The sequence below is a fragment of the Varroa jacobsoni genome, unplaced genomic scaffold (genome assembly GCF_002532875.2).
Source record: "Varroa jacobsoni isolate VJ856 unplaced genomic scaffold, vjacob_1.0 scaffold_1311, whole genome shotgun sequence".
NCBI lineage: Eukaryota > Metazoa > Arthropoda > Arachnida > Mesostigmata > Varroidae > Varroa > Varroa jacobsoni.
The window spans coordinates 73277-79123 of NW_019214213.1; the positions used below are offsets into that span (position 1 = coordinate 73277).

Here is a 5847-nt window from a genome sequence, read left to right on the forward strand (position 1 = left end):
GTATTTTGTCTGCAATTGAGCTGGCCGCCAGAATTCAGTGAGAATGCATGTTAAACGTAAAGCGACTGGCCGAAACCAATTTTATCTTTCTGTCGTCCTCTTTTCCCTATTACTATACCTAGCGGAACCAACCGGCCAAAAAGGCCTTGTTACGTTCGACGTGTATTTGTGTAGTTCAACATCTAGAAACACTCGCCAGCCATGATGGTATGTACCAGCACGGAATCCCGCTAGCAACGGTGCTTCTCTTCAAACCCATAACCGGGGTTGACCTACGTACCATTCGGCGGTCTACCGGCGGCAAACTTACCCCAGTGGCCTTTGCTTGGCAGCGTCCACCCCCCTAAGAAAGGCATTGGAGACGCTATGGAATGGGGGAAGTGATATTGGTATTGACTTTCGAGTTCATGTACCTTGTTGTTTCGGCCTACGCTACTCTCGCCGTCTTTAACTTGTTCTTATGCGCATTTGCTTTTTTCTCTAGTTCTTTTACCTTATGGGAATCTCATAGGGAAACCGGCAGGACGTTCTGAAGTCGCTCGCTATGAGAGGAGCGTGCGAGAGGCTTGTTTTCACGTACAACCCGTCCATATGTGTTCCGTTCCGTAGAACTGAGCCGGCAAAGGGGTGGCGAATAAAGCAGGATATTCCTGGCTGTTTCCTTCCTTAGAGCAGGCCGAGTGAAACTACAAATGTCGATAAAACCCTATACGGGAAGTCGGCTCAATTATAAAAAATGTCCTGATCGCATTAGTATCTACACATTCATTTAATTTGTTAAAAAGTTCCAGTTCATGCGCAATGAATTGTCCCGTTAATTTGTCAAAAAATCTCGATCTATCCGGGTAGGATAGCTGCCCGTTGCCTAGAGTTATGCCAGTGTCCGTATTTCAGTTAATCTCTATCGTGAATCACATAGGTGGGTCTCGCTCATGATATTCTAGTTTGTTAAAGCAAAGTCAATGTCTCCAGCAGTTGGAAAGAAATCACAGGGGGCGTCTATTAGCCTACAAGCAACTCTGTTTGTCTCCGGATATTATACATGTACAACTAAACGTAGGGGTTGTGCTTGCGCGCGGCATATAGACACATCTGAAGAATTCTAATTCGAGGTTGTACCTGTACTTCTATTCAAGTGCAATGAAGTTTCTATATGTGTCGTTATTGCTAAACTATTTTGTCTAATAAATGCTTATAATTTCTATAAACATACATACGACAGATTATAGAGGCGGGTCGTACGGCACCAGTTATATGCTGGATGTGATATTGCTATAAAAACAAGTAAAATTCATTTTTAATAGTTTTTCGACAAGTCACCCATATTCCAGTGCGATCATTCTGCCTGATTCCGAGGCCTGAGATGACTACAAGTTAGGAGTTCCAGTTCGGATAGTGAACCTCGATAACCAGTAATGATCGTATCGTTGCGTGCCTTTCACCTGTTACTCACGTGCTTTTCAGAGCCCTACCATCGTAGCGTTCGTCTGGGGCTATTCTCCAGATGAAAAGAAGGCCAGCGATTTTTTTTACAACAAATTAACTCGACAATAGACTGTGTACATTCGGTCTACGATCTAAGTACAAATGTCTAGCACAGATCGAAGTTCTGCGTGCGTTACTGCCGTTGTTGTGCATGCGCGCCTATCTATCGGTTTGATGTCCCGAGACTATCATGTACCAGTCGCTCTATGCCGTTGTGCTACTAGTTAAACGCCGGCGTGAAGAATGATCGTTTGCGCTACGTTTTTATTCGGGCATTGCGGCCACTTGGACGCGCAGATGCATGAAGTTACCCGTTTTGAGTTACCCGTAAAATGTCTAAATGCTATGGATGCTTTCATACCCAAGCGAGCGAGAAGTACCATTGACGCAACTTACGAGGTTAAGCTAAATTTTTAAGTACAAGATTTTTATACATTATCGAACGTCGTCATCTCGGAGCAGCTCGCCCTATCTTTACGGGTAACATAGCGTCGTATCACCATTCTCTGAAACTCTACGACGACACGGCATATATCCGTCTTATGCCACCTACATTGTAAGCAGACATTATTGTTGTTGTCCTTATTAGTGACCACAATTAGGTTAGAGTAATTGCAGTGGAATTAATTGGATTAGGTTAAAGTTGAGAGGAAAATGAAACGGCGGTCAAGGGCATCCAGACGCCAAGATCCGCCCATGTTTTAGTAGTCGTGGTTACGCATATCGCAGTTGGTCACGCTGAGTGAGGGTGCAACGCATGGCTACGGCTACTTTTGTTTACTGCTTGAATTTAAAGCAACCGTATGGTCAATCCTGAGGTGACGTCCGTGACAATTGCAGCTAACAGGGGCATGAACGGCTCACTCTGTTAAATAAGCCAAGCGGACACGAGGGTATATTACTTTTGGGGGTCGTGAGTTAGAGACACTTAACGACTTGCGAGCGGCTAGTGATGACGCTGGTCGCTGTTGTGGTAACAAAAGATCTTCTCCAGGAGGCCTACGGTTGACTTCGTTAACGCGCTGTTTTGCTCCGTTCGGGCTTCGAATCATATGGCAAAGGTGTGAGGAAGTGGAGAAATACGATGGCGAGTACTCAGAGGGATAGGACAACCTAACGGTAAGCAATAGAACATTGAAAACTGACTCGCGTACTTCGCTCACTGTGTCTACTTGAGGTCGTGAGCAGCTGCGGCCATCTAGCGCTACTTAACTACCTTAGATTTTCGTTCATTTCTCATAACTTTCAGATTTCGTCATAACTTTAGAGGATTTTATCTGAGGGTAATATCGACGTGCCATATTAACGAGTGTTAATCTGAAAAAAAAATTCAAAATGTTCTATATGACACATTGATACGTTTCCGTAATTATCACGAATAACTGAAATATTTAATTTAAAGATTTCTTCGAGCTCTCGGATAAGGACTTCTCAATTTGAATTGATGCTATAGAAAGTTCTAGTATATAATATTAGTAACCTAAACATGAATGTTGTCAGTATAAAAATTTAGTTTGAACGCTCAGTATTTCAAAACCGCCAGTAATAATAATTAATAAAACTTTATTTATCTACGGCTGTTCTATTACTTATTTATTACCACTGGTCTCATTTAATAAAATAAACTATATTACCGAACATGCCGCCTAGCGGGCCAATCGGCATATAAAGGGTATCTCCAAATAAGAAGTTCTTTGATTTCGCCTTAACAGGCGTGTTTTTTAGTTATTAGTTTATTATTAAAACCAATCTAAGGTGCAATCATAACTTATTTTTCTGTTAAATGTATTCTAATTGGCGTAATCAAATGGAAATTGTCAATTGCGGTTGTTCTGACTATATGACTATACGCGGATGAGAGCTCTATGCGCTCTACGGCTATGTGCTCCTTATCAGTAATGCACTCGTACTTAAAGGCAGACTAGTATTGAGAAAATAAAAATAAAAAAGCATCATAATTATACGTTTATTACATTTAGTAAGCTTTACAAAACTAGTTTTGTTGCTCGTCACAGGCAGAGCTAACCCGGCGTTTCGATTTATGATGAACTCTACAGCTGAGGAAAACACAAACGATTATTTAGTAAGGAAAAGGTAAGTTCCCTATCCTATATAACGTCTTAGCGCGGCTTTTAAACGACGGAGCGGAGTTTGCTAGCAGCATGGTGTAGAAGATAATGAGTATGTCATAGTAAAAATTAGCCAAATATATATAGAACTATTGCTTAAATACTTGTTGTTTTCATACGAATTCAAACAAGAAGATCGAAGGCTGCACTTCTTTTATCGTAGCTCTATATATATATTTAAGCTGAGGCGCATCTTAGGAGCATCATGAAGCTGTACTTCTACACTAACCCATTTGTGGACATTGGCACGTATAAGACAATCCCTTTCAATTATTAAATTAAGCTCAGTTGAGATCTGTTAACTTACCGGATAGTTTGCGCTTATGTTACGGCGGCTGCCTATAAACCGACGGACAGCGAGTCGGAATCTGTTATGTTGAGTTCTGCATTAGAAACAGCGTAACAATATTACAAAACAATGCTAGCAAAGACATGCTTATTATAATGCTTCTACGGGCAGCCACTTTGTAATTAATTGAAGAGTAACGAATACCTCGTAACTTAGCGTAGTTGTCAACGGCCCAGCTTCTTTACATTGAACATATCATAAAAGACGTCGCTAAGTGTGGAGACCCCCCCGTATGCGAGACAGACCTTGTGGCGCGCTATGTAGGTATAACCTAAGAGACGTGGTCGAAGCAGCTCGTCTCGATTAAACAGACAAACGAACAGATAGACACAAATAACACATAGCGACATGTTATCCTATGCTAATTTGATTGTGGCTTTGGTGACCTCCCTATTACATATGCTCATTCACATACAGGACAGCTGCGGCCGGTCTGGTCTGGTCTGGCCTGTACGGCGACAGGCCACAACGACACAAAAAACATTAACTAATAGAGTGGACTAGAGAGGAAGGTCAGCCGTACAAACCGCTAATGGAATTTCCTGGCGGTTGGAGCACTGGCCGAAAATGAGCGGCCTCACAACGCGCCGTATTTTTAGCTTATCGGTCATATGTTCGTACTGTTTAAAAGATTAGCAATGTACGCTAACAATTCACTAGTATAACACTCGTAGTGACAATGGTAACGAAGCTGCCGTGCTAGATAAAGCTGTTGTCATTCCTATTGTGTCTGTGTTTTTTTCGTTACCGCCGTCGTGATGGCAAACAACGAAACATTTTCGTATCTCGTATCGAATGGCAAGTCGTCAAATGCTTCAACTACCTTCCATGCTCTAATGCTGCAAAGTACCTATGTAGACCTGAACCGAACTAAGCTTTAGAGCTTGGAATTCCCTCAATTAGGATTGACGCTCAGAGCACAAATATCCATAGCTGCGGAACCGTAAAACGTATAAAATCACCGTGGAAAACCAACTGCACGAAAAAAGATAGCATTTCACGGCAGATGCTACCTAGTCGTTGTACGTCTTTATAATAGTATCTGTAATAGCGTTATATCAATGGAGGAGAATGCAGCATTTGCAGAGCGCCGTAGGCGACTTTTATATAAGGCGAAGTCTATATAAGCGGTAGATTACGAGTTTGGTGGTAAAGCAGCCTTATTTCTCTGCCCAGTATTCTGACCACCTCTGCTTACGGATCTCGATTTATATGTGTAATAACCAAACAAACGTTTTGTATAGCTTAGTTAAGTAACTTCTAAGTGAAACCTCACAATTTCCCGTACATTCCGTGCTGTTTATGCGAACTGTACATTGAGCTCACTCTAAGCAGGGACGAACAAGGCTGGCTTAAAGATGTCTTAGCCGATAAAAAGAAAAATCAAAAATTTGGACCGAAAAACCAGACCACTAACCTAACACCAAGACAAATGAGTCATAGATAATACTTCATCCGGATGCTGCTCAGCTGCTAGCCGTCGAGATGGAAAACGAAAATCAGCAACAATCATAGCAGTGGAGGTAGCGGTAGCAACAATCGAGAGAGAAGGAGGGGGAAAACAGACGCGTTGTAGACGTACGGTGCTTGCCCGCCGTCGATTCGAACTAATTCTCTCTCAGTTCGACAACGATTGCAACGTTTTGCCCGCACGTTCATGCGATGTGGACTCAGCGCATGGAGAAGTCTCGCGCATGAAGAAGGTTCGCCTACGTGCGTTCGTTTATTATCGTAGCACTCGGAGCACCCGCTGTAGTAGGTAGAGACACACGAAAGGAACGACGATAACGTCGTTAGCGCAATCTCTGGCTCATTAAACATCGCGACGCTTCTTACCCTCGACATGGTTGGCGTAACGAAAAACAAGAGAAAGGTGACTCTCGT

The 5847-nt window shown here is 42.5% G+C and overlaps 1 long non-coding RNA gene across 1 annotated transcript; it reads right to left on the reverse strand.

The window, feature by feature from the left end:
• Nucleotides 1-3437: 3437 nt before the first annotated feature.
• On the reverse strand, nucleotides 3438-5499 carry LOC111268710 (uncharacterized). Its single transcript, XR_002685362.2, has 3 exons — nucleotides 5381-5499; nucleotides 3922-3997; nucleotides 3438-3542 (listed from the first exon to the last, which is right to left on the reverse strand). It is a non-coding gene; the product is annotated as an uncharacterized LOC111268710 (long non-coding RNA).
• Between the last annotated feature and the right edge of the window lie 348 nt (nucleotides 5500-5847).